The sequence below is a fragment of the Bos grunniens genome, chromosome 8 (assembly GCF_055505025.1).
Source record: "Bos grunniens cultivar Pamir isolate PY7600 chromosome 8, Bosgru_T2T1.0, whole genome shotgun sequence".
Classification (NCBI taxonomy): domain Eukaryota; kingdom Metazoa; phylum Chordata; class Mammalia; order Artiodactyla; family Bovidae; genus Bos; species Bos grunniens.
In genome coordinates, this window is record NC_141172.1 from 26,458,588 (window position 1) to 26,483,258 (window position 24,671).

Below are 24,671 nucleotides of genomic sequence, written 5' to 3' on the forward strand. Positions count from 1 at the left end.
GATCTGTAGTATAGGTGATCAACAGGGAATGTCATAGAAACATTAATATTGTGAATGTTGTTTGTACTGATGATAAAGAGTGTCATCTTAGTCATGCCGGTAAGAAACTTACCCGTATGTTAAGTTGAATTAAGACTAAACATTTCAGATAGCCCATAAAGATTTTAGCAGCTGTTTACTGTGACTGATTTGTAATGGTACTCACTATTCATGATTAATTGAGGTGACTTTATGGCTAGCTATGGAGGGAAAAAATTGGACAGGACTTTGCCATCACCAAAGGATGGAGCTTTTGCTAGTTTTTGGATGCCTGACATGTATTCCTAAAAGATCAGAGGTACAACATGTGATTTCTCAATGGACCATAACTTCTCAGCAGGAACATCTTTACAACCTGCCAGGTAAATACATATTAAAGTAATTCTCAGTATGTGCTTTTGTTGCTTTGAGGAAACTGTGCAGTGGCATAGCCCTCTTATCTTTTACAACCAGCTCCAATAGTTAGCTAGTTAATCAAAATGGTAAAACCTTACCAAAACAAATAAACCACATGTATTAAGCCTTTATCTTAAATGTAAGATATAAAAATGCTTTCATTTTCTAAACTTTTGAGGTTACCCAAACTTTTGAGGTATGGATGGTTGTATTCATTGGATTTCTAAGTTGAATTTTTATATAAATGACATCTTAGTTTATCACTAAGATTTTTGCCTTTGATTGCTTTAAACAAACCTAGAACTTAGGAATAAGTGGTCCTGGGTACAAAATCCTTCAATCATTTGCAGATGCCTTGCCCACACCAATCTGGAACCTGAATTTTTTTTTTTTTTTTAATAGTGGCCCATCCTTGTCAAGACTGTAAACACAGGGAACCCAACTCTAGGGTTCTTTGGTGACTTAAATGGGATTAAAACCTAAAAAGGAGTAGATGTATGTGTATGTATAACTGATTCACTTTGCTGTACAGCAGATGCTACCATAATACTGTAAGGCAACTATAGTCCAAATTAAATAATAAAAGAATTTACAAAGCATTCAGCTAGCTTCTGTAGAATGGACTTTTTCTTTTACAAACATATTTCATTGATTTTTACAGTATTTCATAAATTATAAGACAGTATTTGTAGATGAATGTCCAGTCAGATCTGAAAGAAACAACTGACTCGTACAATAAGTCAGTAAAAACAGAAATGCGTGGGCACACTAGAATGTAGTTTACAAGTACATTTTGTTCATTTAGCATGCTGTGGCCATTGAGGTGTACTGTGGAAAGAATAGTGATACCGATGAATCTAGTAGCATAAGCACACACGGTCATAATATTTTCTTTATTCCTATTTCTGTATAACTGAAAAGATTTCAATTGCAGTGAAATTATCTCTGAAATCACTAATACACCCTTCACACTTACATGCATGTGTGTATACGCACACATACACACATAGACATGTTGCAAATGAAAAGTTAAAAAATATTTATCTTCAGCTGCTACCTTGCAACATTTCTTTCATTCTCATATACCACAAATGAAGTTCATTGTCTTCTTTCTTAAGCCTTATTCGAATTTCCCAGTCTCTCTAAGAGTCACTGGAGAGATTATATATATATATATATATTTTATTATTTTTTATTTTTTTATTTTTTGCACTGCATTTGCAAGGTATTCAGTATAATCAAAGAAAAATATTTGTCCAGTCAGCTACCAGGTCTTGCCGTTTCTGGAAAATGCATTTTCCTCTCTATTTGAGGATCACCTTGCATCATGAGACCCTTGCCACCTGCTGAATGTATTCTTGTTGTTTGATTGCTGTCTTTTGCGATCCCGTGGGCTATAACTTGCCAGGCTCCTCTGTCCTTGGGATTTCCCAGGCAGGAATACTGGAGTGAATTGCCATTTCCTTCTCCAGAGAATCTTCCCAATCCAGGGATCGAACCCACATCTCCTGCATGGCAGACAGGTTCTTTACCACTGAGCCACCTGGGAAGCCCACTGAGTATATTAGTGACATGGATTTGATTTTCCTGTTTGCCTCCAGCCTTGTGCCTCCTGGAAGCTGTGGCCAGATCCTTCTTCCATAAATCTCACTTTCATCATTTCACTTGCTGCTCAGAATTCTCAGTGGCTTTTCGCTAACTGCAACATAAAATAAGGAATATTTGTCTTAGCTCTCTGTACCATACATAACATGGCCCCAGTTTCGTTTCAAATGTCCTCTCTTATACCCTGTGGGAACCTGCTACAACCATGTGGCCACCCATTTCTTGGTCATCCAAACTTCATCCCCATGCTTCTGCTCATACTGACTGACTGTCCTGTAGGATCTTAGCTCTTATATGCTGCTTATTCAAGTCTTAAAAGATCTATCTTGACTTTTTCTTCCAAGGAGTCCTCCACTAGATGGTGAGCTCCTGGAGGTTAGAGACCTTTGGTTCTGTGACTAAGCCGGTCATATTACATTTTGTGTTATCTCATTGTACTTATCTTCTTGATTTGAGACTAAGTCCCTTGAGAGTTGAGACTAGCTTTTCGTATGTTCTTTTCTTCTGAGAGCCCGGGGCTCTTTCAGTGTAGCACCTGTACTAAGCACCTGAGTTAGGAGACAGGTACAGAAGGACTACGTCCTGGTCCCTGCCCTCTAGGTGCTCCCAGCGTTACAGAGAAGAGATGAGTTCTTAAGTACACACCCTCACACCCCTAACATTAATGAAATAGTTGGTAAACTTTGTTCTAATGAAGATATGTATTATACTTAGATGAGCATTTAGAAGATGAGATTTCACTGATAGTGGGGAGAAGAGCCTCTGACTTGGAGGGGTAATACTTGTATTAGATATTAAGTTAAACATTTGAATCTGAATGTCATTGGAAGAATAGAATGATTTGCCCTATTTATTTTCTTATAAAATAACTTTTTCAAGAGAGGGATAAATAGTATGTATGGTTAATCAAGCAGGCAGTAGAAAGCTTAATAACTTAATCCAGTTCACATAATTCATCAGTTGTAGACACTCAAGGGCTCTTATCACCAGGCTTTCTGAGCCTGTTGCTGGGAAAGATTGAAGGCAGGAGGAGAAGGGGACAGCAGAGGATGAGATGGTTGGAAACTGGCATCACCAACTCAATGGACATGAGTTTGAGCAAACTCCAGGAGATAGTGAAGCACAGAGAAGCCTGGCGTGCTGCAGTCCATGGGGCCACAAAGAGTCAGACACAACTGAGCAACTGAATGGAAACAAAGGCTTTCTGAGTAGTAAGTCCTGCTGTTCTTCTCAAGTCCTGTTAAATAACATTCTTTGGAGTCACCTGAACATACAGAGGGATGTGGATTTTTAAAGGGAAAGAAACTTTTTAGCACACCCCCCCCCACCCGCCATGTAACACTCAAATCACTCAAGAAGTTTCCTTTTTAAAGTACTTCAAACCTGCCATGAAGTTAGCCTTTGGGGAGGAGAAAGGCATGTATCATAAAATATCAGCCGAGAGCCTTTGAAGATGGGTGATGTGTTTTTCTCCTTAGGATGCTAAATCACACATCACCACACATGTGCACGGAAAATGAAAAATGTCAGAGACACATTTATGTAAACCATGGATCATATTTGCATATACAGCCCTTCAGCGTGGCCCATCTACCCTCTGACCAGCAATGATTGATGCTTTGTAGTTTGCTTTTTCAAAGACTTCTCTAGTCCTAGGCTTTTGCTGTATGTTAAGACTTGTTATTTCAGTGCTAAGTGAACTAGGGTTATTAAACTATAGACCTGAGCTGTCCAATATTGTAGCCAGTAACCACGTGTCTACTTAAACTTAAGTAAACTTTAAAATAGATTCCCATATTTGTATAGCCACATTTCAGGTATTCCAAACCAAATGGAGATGTGCAGTAAAAGTAAAATAAATAAGTAAACTTACCAGATTTAAAAGATTTCATACAAAGACTCATTGTAAAACACTATGGATTTTTATATCAATTATATTTTGGACTGACAATATTGTGGACATGCTGGATTAAAATATGTTATTAAACTTAAAGCTGATTTTACCTTTTCTAACTTATTGTCACTTGAAAACTCAAAATTATGTCTGCGGGTCACATATTTGTATTTGAGAAAATTTGCTTAAAAAATTCATGTTATTTTCTAATCCCATTGTTTTAGTGTGAAGGTTTATACTGAGTGAATTTACTAAACATTTTGGGAAGAGAGTAACTAGTAATGACTAAAACATTAGATGATTTTGTGGATTCCTTAAATTTTTTGCTTATAATTTTGACTAGATCTAACGATCAATTTTTTTTTTGGTGGGGGGGTTCTGGCTTTGTTTGTTTTGCCAGAAATGAATACTTTTATTCCTGTTAAATACTTTATCTTTTTAAATTGTTTTTGGTTTTGAGCTAGTTTGACTTTAACCTTTGCTCCTTGATTGGCTAGTGAGTAAGGCTCACTGATGATAGGAATTAGGATTCAAATATTTCATAAATATTGACATGATAGTATTTTTTAAATGGGAATTCATAGTCAATACAGTATGTAAGACAGCACACTTAATCTAAATTATTTGTAGGCTAAGCCCTGAATTCACATATTTTAGTACACATGAAAAAATCTCAGACAGAACCATTTATTTGCCAATTAGAAAAAATTTTGTTTCCCCCTAAATACTTGACTCAGTAGCTCACGTGTAGAAACCCTGAATGTTTCCACAAAGTTGCTTAATTTATTTATGTGAGTTCAAACTAGGTTCAGTATAATTTTTCAGTTAGTTTAAGTGTAGGCGTGTTAGTGTTATATAAACCCCATTTGGCTATTAGTACTGTTGTCATGTGTTTGATTATTTTAAAAGAGGTATCTAATCTGAGAACAGGCTTCCTAACTTAGGGGTTGTTAATATTTTATTTTCTATGTTATTTGGAACATCAAGATATAGTATAGGTTGAGAGGGGGGAAACCAACCCTTGCAAATTTAATAGAAAATTAGAAAGCTTTCATGCATGGGAGAAGGAAATGGCAACCCACTCCAGTGTTCTTGCCTGGAGAATCCCAGGGACAGGGGAGCCTGGTGGGCTGCCGTCTATGGGGTCGCACAGAGTTGGACACCACTGAAGCAACTTAGGAGCAGCAGCAGCAGCAGAAAGCTTTCAAAGAAAAGGCCATTGCTGTGGTTTGAGGCTGACCTTACTGACATTGTAGTGACACATGGGGAAATAAATATCAAGAGGAAATGGTGTTTTTTGTACCATATGGAATGTGTGATTTGGTAGGACAAAGACAGAGCTAAAGATAGGCCTATAGGGACTTCCTTGGTGATCCAGTGGCTGAGACTCTGTGCTCCCAGTGCAGGGGGCCTGGGTTCAATCCCTGGTCAGGGAACTAGAACCCGCACACTGCCCCTAAGACCCACTGGAGCCAAACAAATAAAAATAAATATTAAAGAAAGAGATAGGGCCATAAATAGTAGTATTGCGTTTTGCTGAATTGAATCACACTGACGTTTGAGTATTTTCCAGCTTTGAGCTCTGTCTTGTAAACCTGAGTCTTGGCCTGTTTCTCCACCTGTGCTAAAGCATCCATGGAACAAAATGGTTTGCTGGTGGTTTGCTCATGTGTCCACATTGGTTCCTTACTGGGCCTTCATTAGGAAAGGCCAAACAGGCCTGCGAGGAGGAGTCAGAATGTTCCACACGGCTGCTTTCTCAGCTAAGGAAGACCCAGAGAAACGTTTTCTTTCTGAGTAACCTCCTTCACTGACTTCCCTGGTGGCCCAGTGATAAAGAATCCTCCTACCAATGCAGGAGACACGGGTTGGATAGTTGGGTCAGGAAGATCCTCTGGAGAAGGAAATGGCTACTCACTCCAGTATTCTTGCCTGGAGAATTCCATGGACAGAGGAGCCTGGCGGGCTACAGTTCATTGGGTTGCAAAAGAGTTGGACATGACTTAGCGACTAAACAGCAGCAGCAGCCTCCTTCACTCAGGGTTTCAGCTTTTGTGCTCATACTGCAGTAGAAATGTTCCTGGAGGCTCAAGAGTGACAAAGTACTATCTCTGGAGATAGGGCTTTGCTTTTTTCTCCTAGGATGTGGTTGGGGTTCAGTGCTCTCTTTGGTCTTATTTGAATGGTATTTTATCAGTCAGACAAAATAATATTCAACTATTACTATCGTTCTGCTAAAACAGTTAAGGATAAAGATTTAATGTTCTCTTTTCAGTGCAGGGCTTATGGCCACCGTGCAGGATGGTAATAAAAGAGAAACAAATGAGGCAGCTCAAAGTTATGGCTCTCCGTGGCTTTTAGGTCTCTCATACATTTTTATAAAACATATATCAGAACTTGTGAATTGTTAAATTGGGTTATTTTTAAATGCAGTTGTACTCAAATACAGTCCTGAGAGTAACCTGTTAGGTCTCAGTGTTCAGAACAGGCTCTCTCCTGGCTGGCAGACTTCTTATCCTTATTATGTCCCCTGGTCTGTAGCCAGGAGGGGACAGTGGACCCCAAACTGAAGTGAATTAGCAGCAGCAGCTGCACCCCCAGCTCAGCCCCCAGCTCCCCTTCTTTCCCATAGGCAAACAGGTAACTGAGTCACCCATCTCTTTTCTCATCTGTAAAAGGGGAATACAAAAGGGGTCGTTTGTGGATTCCCTTGTGGATTTTAAAAGCACAGATGAGATTAAAGAGGAACGTGAATTTCTCATGTTGCTACTGTTTAATATTTACACTCCCTCTAGAAGCCCAGGAGAGCTTTAAGGAACAGGAAGTAAATTTCAGCTCAGGTATTCCAGAGCCTGATGTACTATTAAATGTTTGTGGGAATGTACTTTTGCCAAAAAGCTGATAATTAAGGTTCAATTAGGGAAGCATCACTCAAAATAACTTTATGAAGAGACTCTTTCGTGCAACACTGTCCAGCTCTAGTCCTGGCAGGGTGACAGAGTGGCTCTATATTGATTTGGGTGTGGAGGAATGAAGGTCAAGTGCAAGATGGGCTTCAGCAGTGACTGTTCCTGCCCCCAGTTAGAAATGGACCCCAGTCTCAAATGAAGAAGGAATACGGAGTCCTGCAAAGCCAGGAATGGTATTATTATTCTGGGACACTGCTGTCCTAACACTTACAAGGGACTGAAATCCAGCACTCAGGTCTTGAGCTCTTCCCTCCCAGGCTGAAATAGGAGCAGCGCGAGAGGCCAAGATCATCCGAAGTAGATGGATGGCCAGGGCAGGTTGTTCTGACTTAGTGAAGTTCTTTGCATTAAAACAAACATCCCTAAAACACATTAGCCTCCAGCCCAGGAGTGGGAACACATGAAGCAGGAAGCCTGCTGGAGCCTTTAGGGAAATCTTGAGTGCTTTAGGCTGATTTATTTTCAGAGAGTTTGAACTAGATCAGCTCAAGAGAAGATGGAAACATTCAAGATGGTGGGAAATAACTGTCTCCTTTCCCCTCTCAATCAGTGGTCTTCTTGGAAAGACATCACAAGTAAACATTTTCTCCTAATGTTGTGGGGGATGGGGTAGAGTTAGGGCACAGAACATGCTTTTTTTTTTTTTTTTTTAAGCTCCAACTACATGGGATGAAGCCAGTGGGATATAGGACCAGCCCTGACACACCCTATGTGATGCCTTGGCTGGGCTAATGCAAAGTTGGTCCCTTATCAAATTCTGCAGAAAATGCAGAAGGCTTGTAATTTTGAGATAGATTTGGCCTCTGCATCCCAAATAACCCAGAAAGCAGGTCTTTGAGTAACAGATGCTTAATGTGCATTCCTGACGCAAGGTTTCAAATGCACAAACTGGGCTCAAAAAGATGTACCAGAGGAGGAGGAAAGCCCAATTAGAGGGGGATCCAAGCAGTCTCACATACCCAACCATGAATCAGCTGCTTTTTCTAGCTTAAAACATCTGTATTAGGTGTTATTAGGAAGAGTCATTCAGATCAAGGCTGAGCTCCCTGGAACTCTCGCAATGAAAATGAAATTATTATGTAGTTTGAGGATTTAAAAAAAAAAAGGAAATCAGAGATACTCTGTGTGTGCATTTGAGGAGTTTATCAGGAAGCTCAGGAGCAGTGAGTTCTTCTTTGTTAAGGGATGTTGTGAAACAACCTCAGTCCTCTTTGGTGTGGTGGTTGTAATTATAACCACAGGGATATTGTGTTCTCAAACAAACAGTCAAGCGCTGTGATACGAGGTTGCCTGAAGCCAAGCTTCACATATGGATGCGCGTAACAATGCCTCTTAGTAAATCTCCCCATGGCTTGTCATTGGCCTTCCCCTCTAACAGTGGAAATGTCTTTATAGTCTGTGCCTGGCATATTGCTTTTGTTCATCTTGGGTTCATTGTGTCAGTTTTAAACAATGAGAATGTCTTGTTCTCGAGATACAACACCTGGAACTCTCGGGCTGGATAGGATGTGCCCATGTTGCGGGAAGCGCTTGCTTTCAGAAATTTCTTCGTGGTGAGGCTGTATACATTAACACAGTGGGAACGAGGAAAATTAGATCCACTTGCACGCCAGCCAGCTCTGTTTTTAACACATAATTATTTTATTGGGGTGTACATTAATTAATCCTGAAATAAGATCCTGTGTGACATTCAAAGTTGTGTTGAGTAGCTCAGAGTTTAAATATTTTAGTTTTACAACTCTGTTATGCTGGCAGCCAACAATGGTGTCTCAGAGAAGTCAGCATATGAGCCCTGCTTGTGATGACATCTGGAAAGCTTGTTTTATCTATAAGCACAGTTGTAGACAAATGAAAGCAGACAGATGTAAGGCTGGGGTGGCATCTTCGCCTCCAGCACTCTCTGGCTGTACATTTTCCAGTGTGTCAAAAACAGGGAGCTTTTTTTTCAGGGGTGGAATAAAAACATTCTGTCACATCCATACCCCAGCTACTATGCTGCCTCTCCAGAGCTCTGAGGTGTAAAATGGCATATATTGTTCAAAATTTAACAAGAGCAGGAGATGGGGATTGGGAGGAGGTGCCTGCGTCTTAAGGCTACTTGACACAGAGGCGGAAGAAGTCTTGGTGTCGTGTTAAGTTCATTATAGTCCCTCTCTCCCAGAAGAGCCAGGGGGAAGTAAGAGAATTGTCAGAAGGGGATTTGAAGTTCCAGGTGTATTTTTTTCTCTTGCCATTATCTTTATCGCTGTATCATCACTGTGTATAGCACCCACTGTGTGCAGAGGAGGTATATGCATAGTGGTTTGTGTGGGTGGATCAGAGGTAAGCTTTGGAGTGGGCTTGTGCCTGAAGATGAAAATTCAGAAACCTGAAAGCCACTGACATCGTGTGTGATTGCTTACAAGTCATTTTGCTCTGAGTTCACTCTCCAAACAAATTTTATACAAGGACAGTTTGCCTTTTATCCCTTTTTTTTTTTTTTTTTTTTACTGTAGAAATCAGTCAGTGCAGTCGCTCAGTCGTGTCTGACTCTTTGCGACCCCATGAATCGCAGCACGCCAGGCCTCCCTGTCCATCACCAACTCCCGGAGTTCACTCAGACTCACGTCCATCGAGTCAGTGATGCCATCCAGCCATCTCATCCTCTGTCGTCCCCTTCTCCTCCTGCCCCCAATCCCTCCCAGCATCAGAGTCTTTTCCAATGAGTCAGCTCTTCACATGAGGTGGCCAAAGTACTGGAGTTTCAGCTTTAGCATTAGTCCTTCCAATGAACACCCAGGACTGATCTTCTTTAGGATGGACTGGTTGGATCTCCTTGCGGTCCAAGGGACTCGCAAGAGTCTTCTCCAACACCACAGTTCAAAAGCATCAGTTCTTCAGCTCTCAGCTTTCTTCACAGTCCAACTCTCACATCCATACATGACCACTGGAAAAACCATAGCCTTGACTAGACGGACCTTTGTTGGCAAAGTAATGTCTCTGCTTTTGAATATGCTATCTAGGTTGATTATAACTTTCCTTCCAAGGAGTAAGTGTCTTTTAATTTCATGGCTGCAGTCACCATCTTCAGTGATTTTGGAGCCCAAAAAAATAAAGTCTAACACTGCTTCCTCTGTTTCCCCATCTACTTTCCATGAAGTGATGGGACCAGATGCCATGATCTTCGTTTTCTGAATGTTGAGCTTTAAGCCAACTTTTTCACTCTCCTCTTTCACTTTCATCAAGAGGTTCTTTAGCTCTTCACTTTCTGCCGTAAGGGTGGTGTCATCTGCATATCTGAGGTTATTGATATTTCTCCCGGCAATCTTGATTCCAGCTTGTGCTTCTTCCAGCCCAGCGTTTCTCATGATGTACTCTGCATACAAGTTAAACAAGCAGGGTAACAATATACAGCCTTGACATACTCCTTTTCCTATTTGGACCCAGTCTGTTGTTCCATGTCCAGTTCTAACTGTTGCTTCCTGACCTGCATACAGGTTTCTTAAGAGGCAGGTCAGGTGGTCTGGTATTCCCATCTCTTTCAGAATTTTCCACAGTTTATTGTGATCCACGCAGTCAAAGGCTTTGGCATAGTCAATAAAGCAGAAATAGATGCTTTTCTGGAACTCTCTTGCTTTTTCGATGATCCAGCAGATGTTGGCAATTTGATCTCTGGTTCCTCTGCCTTTTCTAAAACCAGCTTGAACATCTGGAAGTTCACGGTTCACATATTTCTGAAGCCTGGCTTGGAGAATTTTGAGCATTACTTTACTAGCGTGTGAGATGAGTGCAATTGTGCGGTAGTTTGAGCATTCTTTGGCATTGCTTTTCTTTGGGATTGGAATGAAAACTGACCTTTTCCAGTCCTGTGGCCACTGCTGAGTGTTCCAAATTTGCTGGCATATTGAGTGCAGCACTTTCACAGCATCATGTTTCAGGATTTGAAATAGCTGAACTGGAATTCCATCACCTCCACTAGCTTTGTTCATAGTGATGCTTTCTAAAGCCCACTTGACTTCACATTCCAGGATATCTGGCTCTAGGTGAGTGATCACACCATCATGATTATCTGGGTCGTGAAGATCTTTTTTGTACAGTTTCTGTGTATTCTTGCCATGTCTTCTTAATATCTTCTGCTTCTGTTAGGTCCATACCATTTCTGTCCTTTATCGAGCCCATCTTTGCATGAATTGTTCCCTTGGTAGCTCTAATTTTCTTGAAGAGATCTCTAGTCTTTCCCATTCTGTTGTTTTCCTCTATTTCTTTGCATTGATTGCTGAGGAAGGCTTTCTTATCTCTTCTTGCTATTCTTTGGAACTCTGCATTCAGATGCTTATATCTTTCCTTTTCTCCTTTGCTTTTTGCTTCTCTTCTTTTCACAGCTATTTGTAAGGCCTCCCCAGACAGCCGTTTTGCTTTTTTGCATTTCTTTTCCATGGGGATGGTCTTGATCCCTGTCTCTTGCACAGTGTCACGAACCTCATTCCATAGTTCATCAGGCACTCTGTCTATCAGATCTAGTCCCTTAAATCTATTTCTCACTTCCACTGTCCCCTGGGATTTGGTTTAGGTCATACCTGAATGGTCTAGTGGTTTTCCCTACTTTCCTCAATTTAATCCTGAATTTGGCAATAAGGAGTTCATGATCTGACCCACAGTCAGCTCCTGGTCTTGTTTTTGCTGACTGTATAGAGCTTTTCCATCTTTGGCTGCAAAGAATATAATCAGTCTGATTTCGGTGTTGACCATCTGGTGATGTCCATGTGTAGAGTCTTCTCTTGTGTTGTTGGAAGAGGGTGTTTGCTATGACCAGTGTGTTCCCTTGGCCAAATTCTATTAGCCTTTGCCCTGCTTCATTCTGTATTCCAAAGCCAAATTTGCCTGTTACTCCAGATGTTTCTTGACTTCCTACTTTTGCATTCCAGTCCCCTATAATGAAAAGGACATCTTTTTTGGGTGTTAGTTCTAAAAGGTCTTGTAGGTCTTCATAGAACCGTTCAACTTCAGCTTCTTCAGCATTACTGGTTGGGGCATAGACTTGGATTACTGTGATATGGAATGGTTTGCCTTCTAAACGAACAGAGATCATTCTATCGTTTTTTAGATTGCATCCAAGTACTGCATTTCGGACTCTTTTGTTGACCATGATGGCTACTCCATTTCTTCTAAGGGATTCCTGTCCACAGTAGTAGATATAATGGTCATCTGAGTTAAATTCACCCATTCCAGTCCATTTCAGTTCGCTGATTCCTAGAATGTCGACGTTCACTGTTGCCATCTCCTGTTTGACCACTTCCAGTTTGCCTTGATTAATGGATTCCATGTTCCTATGCAATATTGCTCTTCACAGCATCAGACCTTGCTTCTATCACCAGTCACATCCACAACTGGGCATTGTTTTTTCTTTGGCTCCATCCCTTCATTCTTTCTGGAGTTATTTCTCCAGTGATCTCCAGTAGCGTATTGGGCCCCTACTGACCTGGGGACTTCCTCTTTCAGTATCCTATCATTTTGCCTGTTTATACTGTTCATGGAGTTCTCTAGGCAAGAATACTGAAGTGGTTTGCCATTGCCTTCTCCAGTGGACCATATTCTGTCAGACCTCTCCACCATGACCTGCCCGTCCTGGGTGGCCCCACAGGCATGGCTTAGTTTCAGTGAGTTAGACAAGGCTGTGGTCCTAGTGTGATTAGATTGACTAGTTCTGTGATTATGGTTTCAGTAGCAATCAGTAGTCCTCAATATATACATACCTACGTGCCTAGGTATTCGCCGAGATTTGGGTTAAAGCGGAGACTTGACCAAGTTCCCGAGCCTGCAGTGGCAGTAACATTGACTGTACCTGCCGCGGGCGGCAAGTTCCTGCTTTCGTCTCTAGCAACTTAAGGTGCCGTATTTCGTGTTATAATCCACACGCACCATGTAACCTTTGCTAATGATTGCTAGACATGTTTTACTGAAATTTTAGGAAGTCTTAATACAGTCTCAGTAAGCGTCTGTTGAAGGACTGGTTTGCCCACTTGCATCCCTCCCCCCCAAAAAAATATCATTTTAGAGTATTGGAGTCTTGTATCTGAGGAAACCACTCAGATTCATGTAATTTGAGGGCAGTGAAATAATGGAAATGAAGGGAAGGAAGCAATGTGGCTTAAGGAGGTGAAATACCTTCAGGTACTTAGACCAGGACCCAAGTCTCCCACTTCAGCAGCAAGTGCCTTTTTCAGTGGCTCAGAGTTGTTGAAAACATCCTCTTTTTTTCTTTCTTCCTTTTTAGCAATACAGTTGCATTATGTTATTAACAGGGGAAAACACAGATGTCCATTTCCTGTCCCATTCCCACCACACCATCATCAATCCTTTCAGAGTGCGTGGTGCTGAGGGCCAGTGAGCCCTGATAAGTGCCTTTGTGTGTACAAAACGGTGCTTTTTTGTTTTACATGCTGTTAGGCATGGTGGAGGAAATACACATGTAATCGAAAATGTACAGCAGATTGCCATTTGGACCTGCAAAGACTAAATGGTCTGGTCAGATGGATGGTTGAGATTTTAGTAACACTTGATTGAACTGATGAGCTGGCTAAGGCAAGCCCCTGGACCTTTGCATGACTTTTCACTTAAAACCATGTGTGGGTCCAGTGACCCCATCGGTGTTCTTAGAAACCCAGTGTGGCCCCGAGGGTCCTGGATTTTAAACGTTGCAGTGGGTGACACCTCTGAGTTTATAAACTGGAAATACAGAGGGGAGGGAATATTTTCTTGCTTCTTGGCTTCCTGGATTTACCTGATAACATTAGGGTTACAGGTAACAGGCCTATAAATTATCTGCAGGCCCAGGGTTTGATAACCAGAAACATTTCATGTCTCATCATCCTTTCGAAACGGGGAGCCATGAGTCAGTTTTTACAGCCTTTTCCTCAGTGGCAGCTTATAATTTAAACTATTAAAATAGAGACTGTAATTCCTTCTTGTGTCATTCAAGAGAATAGGTGTTTTTCCCCTCCTGGTCTGTGTTTCCATAGCTGAAATACTTAGTTTTTAAATGTTTGCTAACCGTATTGGATTGACACACGATAGGCAGCAGGGACCTTGTGCTGATACCTGTTTGATTTGTTGATAAATTCAACAGCTCTGCTAAATCCACTATCGTAGTATTTAGTCATCTTGAATTAATCAGATACTCCTTTAAGATGCCATCTCCTAGAAGGCTGTGTTTGGTCAAGATTAAAATTATTCTTTTGGCAACATTAAAGCAAAGTTACGGCTCCCCTCATGGTGTTAGTAAATATTAATTTTATTGACACACGTCGATCTTATGCAATAGTATAAGATCTATTACCATTATTATGATTGATAGCTCTTTGGGAGGCTACTGTGTGCCACATATGCTAAGTGTTTTACACGTGTTTATTGAGTGCTTATTATATTATTACAGGCACTTTGGAACTCCAGTTATCCTATGTAATGTCATCATGATCCCATGAAGTTGGTTCTATATTATTATCCCATTTTGTCAATACAAACACACATTCTGAGAAGCTACTTCACTTGTTCAAGATCATACATCTTCTTTGCATATTGGGGTGTGTGTGTAGGTATGTAGGCATGGATTTCATTTTCAGTGTACAATATTTACTTTCTGGTCCAAATATATTATAACCAAAATGGGCTTTGTACATGTATTTGTTTACTTGGAAACAAGCTAATAATTTACTGATTTCAGAAAAGATGCATCGAAATCGAGCATTGGTTCAATTTCCCAACTGAAAATAACCAATCAGTTGCTAGGTTGACTGGAGCATCAGTGACTGAAATACAAGTTTTCTGTCCAGCACAGACTATCCTCTTGTTGTTTGATAGAGAGGCAGTGTGGATCGGCTGGTCAGAGTCTGCAGGGTAGGTTACTGGACCTTGATCCCACCTCTGTCACTTGTGAGTTTTGAGACTCTTTGTGCTTCATGTTTCACATCTTTAAAATGGTGCTAATCAATATTAACAGTACATATTCAGTGAAGATACAACGTGTATTGAATGAGCTCAGATATGCAAAGCACTTAGACTGATACCTGCCACAGAGCAAATAATGGTAGGAGTATTCGCTGCTTAATTATTTTGTGGCTGTTATTGTGATAATATAACTTAAGCTGACCCACAGGAGACTATAAGCAGCTTGCAAGATAATTTTCAAATTTCTAGAAACATTTGGAGACTGTCAAAAGGTAACTATGCTTCCAAAGGTTAAGCTGTTACAGATAACATTTTACTATCTTTCTGTTGAGCTGTTAAAATAAACAGATAAATAACCTAACAGATATTCTACCAAGAGTGCATAGAGAAAGAATTTAGAGCTCAAAGGCAAGTAAGATTATGTTAGTCTAAATTAAGCATTTGAAATGTTTTATATCTATCCTTTAAAAATGAGTGCTGACCCAGTGGTATCAGGAATTTTTTCCCCCTGAAATTGTAAATTATGTGACTGTTGCTCATGCTGATCAATGATACATAAAAAAGATCCTTACAAGCAAATATAATAAAATGATAATTGTAGAATTTAGATGGTGGATATATGGATGCTTACTCTTGAGTTCATTCAGCCTTTCTATGTGTTTGAAGATTGTAATAATAAAATATTGGTAGGGGGAGACTCTCCCAACATTGCTTCTCAGTCACTGAAGGGAAAATAAACCTCCCTGAAGCTTGAAACCCTTCCCCAGGCCCTGTGTTCTTTGGCATAATGATAGATGGCAGTCCTAGCGGTGTGGCACACACACAGAACACACCCTGTGAAATCCCGTTCCAGTCTAACTGGGAGATAGATTTTTTCCAACCACCAACCTTTTCTTTTTTGAGTCGTTTTGTGTTTTTTTTGTGTGTGTGTGAATTGGATTCCCATTTGCATTTTGGTCTTCTGCTTAATATCAATGTCACGCTGCTTTTCCTTAGTCAGAGCTGGAAGGTCTCGGAGAAGGAGCCGAGAATGCAGGGAACCACAAAATAGTTATTTCAGTTTAATGACACTGTTACACAATGACATTTCTTTGTAACCTAGCAGAGTTGGCCAGGAGCTTTATGGTTAACGTAGAACTCACATTTTTTGAAGCTAATAAGCATCTGTACATTAGATGATCTATACTTACTACATCTAACAATCCTTTCATCTTGTAATCTGTGTTAAAAGATGGTTTTAGGACAAATATTCTGTGTTACACTAAGGCCGTTCATTGAAGAGAAAGATCAGAAATTAGGTTACAGATGCTGCTCAAGTAAAAGGCACCGTTTTATCACCACACAGAATTTAAGCGTTAAGTTGAAAATATTTGTATTCTGTCGTGTGCCTTTTTTACCCCTCTGGTTTGGAGTTAAAATTTCTTTATACAACTTTTAAAGGTTATTTTCCATTTAGTTTTTGTAATACGCTGGCTATATTCCCTGTGTCATGTGCCTTTTTTATGAAAAGGTACATTTGCTCACTAACTAGAGAGCTGTGACGATGAAATAAAGAATCCCCTTCTCTGTGCTGCTCAGACCACATCCGGAATTTTGCATTTAATTCTGAGTATCACGTGGTATGAAAAGCATTGAGCAATCAAAGTGAGACACCCTCGCCCCTATCCCCCGCAAGAGTGACCAGGATGGTGAAAGGTCTGCAGACTGACCATTGGCAGATCAGTTGAAGATACCGACAGCGTTTGCTCTGGAGAAGAGCCTGCCAGAGTGGAACCTCCTCCCCAGCTGTAAGGGCTTCCATGTGGACCAGGAAACACACAGACTCAGTTGATGCCTCAGAGGACCATATTTTATAGGAAGGCAGAACTTCAGCTCTCTAGAAGGAAAGGAGTGTAGGATTCAGAGCCATGAGACAATGCCTCCCAACGTAATGAGCCAGATGCAGCTGGGTATTTTTCTTTTATTTCTGCCAGACACTCCTGTCACACATTTATAAGATACAGAAGGATACAAGTACCCACCCTAAGCTGTTTCTAAGGAGAACGATACTTTCTGAACACCTGCGGGAATATGTGCTAAGAAGTTCAAATAAGGGGGCACCATAACCCCCACCCAAAAGCAGAGCCGCCTCTTTGTTCTGGAAATCAGTTCTTTTTTTTTTTTTTTTTCTTTTTAGGGAATCAGTTCTTGAGGGGGAGCTAAAGAAAGTTTCTTTCTGAGTCTCTTCTGGAGTTGACTGTCTTTGGGGGAACACTGAGCAGAAGGTACATATAAAGTCGGGATTCTGATATAAAGAAATACACACATTCAGTTTTTGATTTAAAGAAGGCAAATTCTATCCTGTTAGGGTTGACATGAAAATATATAGTATTTTTTCTCCCCACATATCTTACACTTTTCATTGTTTTAGGGTTATGGTAAAGAACCCGCCTGCCAATGCAGGAGATGTAAGAGACGCAGGTTCGACCCCTGGGTCAGGAGTATCCCCTGGAGGAGGATATGGCAGCCCACTCCAGTATCTTTGTCTGGAGAATCTTATGGACAGAGGAGGCTGGCCGGCTACAGTGCACAGAGTCACAAAGAGCTGGACGTGACTGCAGCGACTTAGCATGGAAGGACACAGTCTCGATCTATCAGCTGTCTCCCAACGAAGCCTTAGTTTTTCAGTAGGTTTGAAACAACAGGCAAATCACGCGTGCAACATTGTTGTTTCTCTGTGTTGGGGAGGGAAACAGAAACAACAAAAGATTAAAGATAAGATGCTTACATAACTGATCAAGAGAATACTGTAAGAATAAGCCTTGCCTTTAGGGGGGAAGAAATGTTTGAGATTTTTAAAGAACTGTCTATCACAGTGAGATGGCCTTGGCTGCTGCTTATAGGTTTTAAAGTCTTGGTTTGTTAAGAAAATTAAGGGGAATTGGTTTTGTGGAAGTGTGTGTGTGTTTTTTTTTTTTCTTTTTTTTTAAACTCTCGTCACATTTTTATCAAGGAATTTTTGTCTTTAGAAGTAAATACTAGGAACTGAAAGTAAGCAAAGGGCATCCCAAAGCCATATGACTCTATGCCCATTCGTGAGGCGGTGAATGGTTTCTCTGTTTTGTGCCGCCTCTTCCTTTTCCAGCCCTGCAGAGAAGGATGGTGGTTTGGGACATGGCTGAGTTTAAGTTCCAGTTGAGTATCGAGAACACTCTTGAGGGGGTTCTTCTACTTTATCAGTTTTTCCGAATCCTACATTATTTTCCATCGTCTTCACTCTGTTCTTTTCCTACTGCGCGTGCTAAGTTGCTTTAGTTGTGTCCAGCTCTTTGCGACCTTATGGACTGTAGCCTGCCAGGCCCCTTTGTCCATGGAATTCTCCAGGCAAGAATACTAGAATGGGTTACCATTTCCTACTCCGGGGGATTTCCCAGACCCAGGGATCGAACCTGCATCTCTGACACCTCCTGCATTGGCAGGCGGGTTCTTCCCCGCTGTAGATTCATGTAAAACCCACCAATTGTAAAGTTTTGGGGGCATTTCAAAACCTTTGCTTCATTATACTTATTTAACCTATGATTTCAAAAACAGCCACCTTGTAAGGTGAAAGTTATGGGAAAATAAGAAGAACTTGGCATGTTTAGGAAGACTGTCAGGGGACCATGGTGGATTAACTTGCAGCATTCAGCCATTTAACAGATACTCATTTATTTGTCTGTGCGCTGGATAGAGCTGCTCGATTCTAGGAGTCAAAATAATGAGCGAGACAGATGCGGTCCCTGGCCTCATGGAGCTTACAGACCAGTGGCGAAGGTGGGCTCAGCTAATCACATAAGCATATTGCCTGTAAATTACCATAAAGTCTTTAAATAAAAGTGCGTGCACACACACACACAGGCAAGGCTTAAAAAAACAAGTATTTCTGGAATTGCTTCCTTGATAAAGTGAGTTTTGAGTAGAGACCTAAAGGATGAGTTGCAGTTCTTAAGGGGATAGGTGGTGCTGAGGAAGTACAGGCAGGAGGAAGCTCGGCTTGCTGGGAGAACTGGCCCAGTTAAGAGCATCACTGGTGTGTTAAGGGGAGACTCAAGGGCAGTGTAGGGCCTCGCTTGGGATACACACTTCCCTTCTCCTCTGCTATTGTTTTCTGGTCCTCCCAGAACTTTCCTAGGATCATCACCCACAGACTAGATGGTGCTCGTTTTATTCTAATGAAACCTAATCCTCCATTATTTCAGATGATGACCACTTCTAGACGCACTGAAACTAGCAATAGTGTCTCAGCTCTCGTTGGCAGATCTTTCTTTCAGTTTTTAATGGTGGATAAAGCAGAACTCCTCTTGCTCATTGGCTTCCCCTCTAGGCTGCCCTGGGTAGGGAGTTGATAGGAGATCTTCTGGACATGGGAATTGCCTCACTGTTGACAGAAAGACATGGTGAATTTGATTAAATTAAATTAGGAGCATGTGTATGCTTGACAAAGTGAGCTAATGAAGGAAAATGCATCAAAAGGATTTATGGTGAATTGATTAAAATTTTTCTCTGCAGAAAGCCCTTCCGGCTTAACGCTTGAAATTAGAAGGCTATCAGTGCTTCTAGGCCCTCCAGGTTCTCACTTGCCTTTACAGTAGGCAGTTTGGGGACTTTTCTTGCCTTTGAGCAGCCGCTCGGTCTGCAGCGTTCTCTATTGCAGGCAAAAAGTATTCCCAACCTGCACTCTGAATTGCATGGAGGAAAAGAGGATAAAAGACACTATTTGATTTATTAATTTCTAGTGGATTAGAACTACAAATGTTTGCTGTGTTTTTAATTTGAGAAATAGAGAGAATCACAGCAGCTTTTAATTATGCATTTTGTATAATGCAGCTCTGAATAGAGCAGAACAAAATTAAAATTGTGGATCAAATGCTAAATCTGAGTGGATGCTAAAGTGAGCTGTAGTGTGATGCTAATGGTTTTGCGTCTTCCTGGCATTATGTCAATAATGGCTCTAATCACATTAAGTAGAGAGCCCATTAGCTTTTTCTTTGCAGCAGCATGTACCGTAGCAACACACTGAGTTCCGAAATAACTTTTGACATATTTTTAAAAGCCTTGCCATGTTCAGGCTAAGAGGCGAGTACATAACGTGTGTGTGCAGACACAACTGTCTTCAAGGTGCTGTGTGTGCAATGATGCTCTTTTGCTAGTTTAGGCATATTAGCACTACCTAACATTGTCTTTGAAAAATTCAGCCTAGTAGCCTTATCTTCATAAATATTATAGATTACATGCTATTTTTCATGAGGCTAAAGCTTTCGTGGAATTTGCTAGGGTGTAAAATCTGATCTCCTTATATAGCACTGGACCTAGAGGGATGGAAGTCCTTTGCTATTTTCTTTCTTTGCCCTGTTCTCACAGAGCCTGGCATTTTCTTAAATCCCTGTCTAGTTCGAGGTTAAAGCTGGAACCGAGAAGTCTGCTTGCGGTTCTTCTGTGGGAATGCAGGTCCCATTTAAGGTCCGTTTTGGTACAGCGCTTTGTGCTCCCACGATTACCTTCCCATGGGTGTTCTTAGACGAGGAGACCAGTAGTAGTACAGTGTGTGACTGGTTCTCTCAGTAGTAACTTTGGGAGAAATACTGAGTATTTTTAAACTTTCAAACAATTTTAAACTTTTCAGAGAAAGTTGCAAGTATAACCCTTTGGGTTTTCATGTTCTCATACTGTATGAAAATAAAGTAGGGAGTTGATGAAGGGATCTTTCAAATAATAACATGGCAGAGACACTTTATTCTTAATATGTGTGACCTGATGACTTATCCTTCTCCCCAAACCTTCACCCAGCCATGTGTATCTAGACAACCAGGCTGGCAATATTGAGGGTCCATCTTTGATGCTTTCTTCTTTCCCATCTCTTCCATCTCATTGCCTTCCACCCCACAACAAGTGGTTGCCTCTAAAAAGCCCAGGAGTTTACTCCCTCTTCTCCGCCTCTCACCATCTCTTGTCTATTTATTTATATGATAATGTCCCTCTTGGTGCTACATGAGGAATGACTTTTAAGAAAGCAACATATCATGATGTGTGGGGCTTCCCTGGTGGCTCAGTAGTAAAGATTCCACCTGCAATGCAGGAGACACAGGTTCGAGTCCTGGGTTGGGAAGATCCCCTGGAGGAGGGCATGGCAACCCACTCCAGTATTCTTGCCTGGAGAATCCCGAGGACAGAGCCTGGCAGGCTACAGTTCATGAGGTCGCAAAGAGTTGGACACGACTGAAGTGACCTAGCACAATATGATGTGTGTGCAGAATAAATTTCTTTCCTAAGAGGTATTCTTTTAAGCTGGGTTGCATCTTCCTAACTTCTATTCAAGATGCATAATCAGGGGTAGTAAGCAACATTAAATTTTACTGCTGATAACTGCGTTCTATTAGTGCCGTTACAAAGTATAATTCTTTTAGAACTTGAAAGCAAGTGTTAGCTACTTCAGTCAAGAGTCAGGTATCTTGTCTGTTTATCTTTGATATCAAAGACCCAGAGAATTTGGAGAAACATCACACAGCTTTAAAAATTATTCAGACAAGCCATAGTATCACATGACTGCTCCCCCAAACGGTAAGACATTACTCACTGGATCTTAAGACATTTTAAGTACTTAATCATCATAATACCTTAATGAGATAGTCAGGAATGAAATTTAAATCACTTTAAATTGGGACGAGGAGAGGTGAAATGACTGCCCAAGTTTGCTTACACAGTGGTTGGACTAGGATCAACTCCAGAAATAGTTGCCTTTTTATTTTTAAATGTTAAAGGATATGTCCACTTAGCCTTTTAATTCAGAAGAGTCAACTTGAGCTCCTTAAAGGCATTCATAAGTGTGACAGTCCTACCTTTTCAGAGCACTTTCAGATTTGTTTCTTGTTAGAAGCCCATGAGGGGAAAAGGTAGGGTCCCATTTGGAAGATGAGGAATATGACATATGGTTTGTGTTTACAAAAGTGAAATCTTTTGGACTCTCCGCCCATGTGATTGCATTACATCATGCTGCCTGAGTGGCTTGACTTATCCACAGAGATGAGAGTGTTAGTTCCATGGGGACAAGTGCCATTCCAGCTGCCTGCACACTGGGAACATTCCACTGCACAGGGAGAGGCAGGAGCCATCGGACTCGCCCACCTAGTGACTTGCCCAGCTCCAGGCTTTTCTCCTAGAGTCTGTCCTCCCATAGGATTGTCTTTCTCTCTAGATCTTCCTTGACCATCTCCCGCAGCTACAACTGCTGCCTTTAAGGGAGATGACCCAGAGCTGGTTTCCCTGCATCCACCTTCCTTCAGCACCACAGTTCCACATTTTCAAATGTCCACTCACCTGAGGCCTGGTGGTACTATCAGCAAATCCGTATCAACATAACTATTTTACCCCCTTTCCTAAGTAGTTACTCCTCATAACTATCCGTATTGACCTTTTGTATCAGTCAGTAGAGCTTCCAACGGCTGGGTTCTATGATGTGTCTCCTGGTGGTTCCATAATTTGATAAAATGGTATTTGCTTCCAAGAGATTTAATAGGGAAGAAAGATGTGGATCCTATGTGTGTTTCAGACGTTTCAATATGTTTAAAGGCTTGAGACTGGGTTAGGCCTGAGGGGATAGGAGACCCAGTCTGGTAGGAGGCAGAAGGTGATTGACCCAGGTGATGTTGTCTGAATTTTTCTCCTCAAAGAGTGCACAGTTGAGTAAAGGAGAGTGGATACACACACAGGACTTCCCTGATATTCCGTCTGCAAAGCAGGAGACCCCAGTTCGATTCCTGAATCAGGAAGATCCCCTGGAGAAGGGATACACTATCTACTCCAGTATTCTTGGGCTTCCTTGGTGGCTCAGAAGGTGAAGAATCTGCCTGCAATGCAGAAGACCTGGGTTCAATCCCTGGGTGGGAAGATCCCCTGGAGGAGAGCATGGCAACCCATTCCAGTATTCTTGCCTAGAGAATCCCCATGGACAGAGGAGCCTGGCAGTCTACAGTCCATGGGATCACAAAGAGTCAGACATGAAACAGCAACTCAGCAGAGCACACAACACACACCAAAGTCTAGGTAAGGGTAAAGTAATCAGGACACATTTAGAAAACTGAGATCTCAGTTTATCCTAGTTGGTATCATTCTTTCTGCCAGACAAATGCAAGGCAGCATTTCCTGTGAGTTGTTACTGTACCATCTCTTCTGTCTACATCCCCTGCCCCAGAGCTCACTCATCCCTTCCGTCCATCCGTCCTTCCTTCCTTCCCTCCAGGGAATGAGAGGAGAAAGAGAAGACAGATAGAAAAAGATTATGTACCCACATTGTCCAGAGAGTTCTCTGCCCTTTTGTGTCAGTGCAGCACAATGCAGTGTTTGTTGGGGCCTCTAGAATTTATCCTCATAGACCTAAGAGAATCACTGATACAATTTGAATATCCCCTCTTTCAGAGTTTCTTGTTCTTGGAAGATGAATGCAAGATTTACTGTTCATAGGCTAAATTTTGGGCTCCCTTGTTGGCTCAGAGTGTTAAGAATCTGCCACAGGAGACCCAAGTTCAATTACTGGGTCAGGAAAATCCCCTGGAGAAGGGAATGGCTACCCACTCTAGTTTTCTTGTCTGGAGAATTCCGTGAACAGAGGAGCCTGGTGGGCTACAGTCCCTGGGGTTGCGAAGAGTCAGACACAACTGAGCTACTTTCACTGTCATAGGCTAAATTCTGTTCATGCATATTACCTAATCCAGTCCAGTCACTTCACGGCAAATAGATGGGGAAACAATGGAAACAGTGAGAGACTTTACTTTCTTGGGCTCCAAAATCACTGCAAATGGTGACTGCAGCCATGAAATTAAAAGATGCTTGCTCCTTGGAAGAAAAGCTGTGACCAACCTAGACAGCATATTAAAGAGCAAAGACATTACTTTGCCAAGAAAGGTCCATCTACTCAAAGCTATGGTTTTTCCAGTAGTCATGAAAGGATGTGAGAGTTGGACTATAAAGAAAGCTGAGCACCGAAGAATTGATGCTTTTGAACTGTGTTGTTGGAAAAGACTCTTTAGAGTCTTGGACTGCAAGGAGACCCAACCAGTCCATCCTAAAGGAAATCAGTCCTGAATATTCATTGGAAGGACTGATGCTGAAGCTGAAACTTCAGTACTTTGGCCACCTGATGTGAAGAACTGACTCACTGGAAAAGACGCTGATGCTGGGAAAAATTGAAAGCGGGAGGAGAAAGGGATAACAGAGGATGAGATGGTTGGATGGCATCACTGACTTGATGGACATGAGTTTGAGCAGGCTTCAGGAGTTGGTGATGGACAGGGAAGCCTGGCATGCTACAGTCCATGGGGTTGCAGAGTTGGACACAACTGAGCGACTGAGCTGAACTGCACTGAACACTACCTACCTTGGTAACAATCTTAAAACATAAAGAGCACACGCAGAGGTAAAATGTAATATTCCACATTACACATAGGCACATAGGCTCATAATTAATTTAAAAGTACAGGATTTGTAAGCAGATATACAGACTCTCAGCAAACATTTTTCATAAGCTTACTGTGTGCTTAAGTGCTTTGACTACAAAGCTAAACAGTTTTGTTGTTGCACAAACCAGCAGTTGGGTTGCCATGGATATTTGTGTTATTGGAGGTATGGCAAGTGGAGGGATAAGAGTATGGACTTTGGTGTCTGTGTGTGGGTGTGTTAGTCGCCCAGTTGTGTCCTACTCTTTGCAACCCCATGGACTGTAGCCTGCCAGAGCGGCTCCTCTGTCTGTGGGAGTCTCCAGACAAGAATACTGGAGTAGGTTGCCATTCCCTTCTCCACGGTGTCTTCCTGACTCAGGGGTTGAACCCTGGTTT

At 41.5% G+C, this 24,671-nt stretch overlaps 1 protein-coding gene and 1 long non-coding RNA gene across 25 annotated transcripts in view; one reads left to right on the top strand and one right to left on the bottom strand.

Moving 5' to 3' along the window:
- Window positions 1-24,671, top strand: part of BNC2 (basonuclin zinc finger protein 2) — a 485,666-nt gene that overhangs the window by 397,757 nt on the left and 63,238 nt on the right. The window lies entirely within an intron of this gene.
- The window catches only part of LOC147366863 (uncharacterized), a 153,480-nt gene continuing 135,234 nt past the window's right edge, over window positions 6,426-24,671 (bottom strand). Inside the window, exon 3 of one of the 2 annotated variants that reach the window (XR_015169510.1) lies at window positions 6,426-17,540. This is a non-coding gene — a long non-coding RNA (uncharacterized LOC147366863). Of the gene's footprint in view, window positions 17,541-18,496; window positions 19,223-24,671 lie in introns of those variants that run through there. The other variant, XR_015169506.1, reaches the window with a different exon arrangement.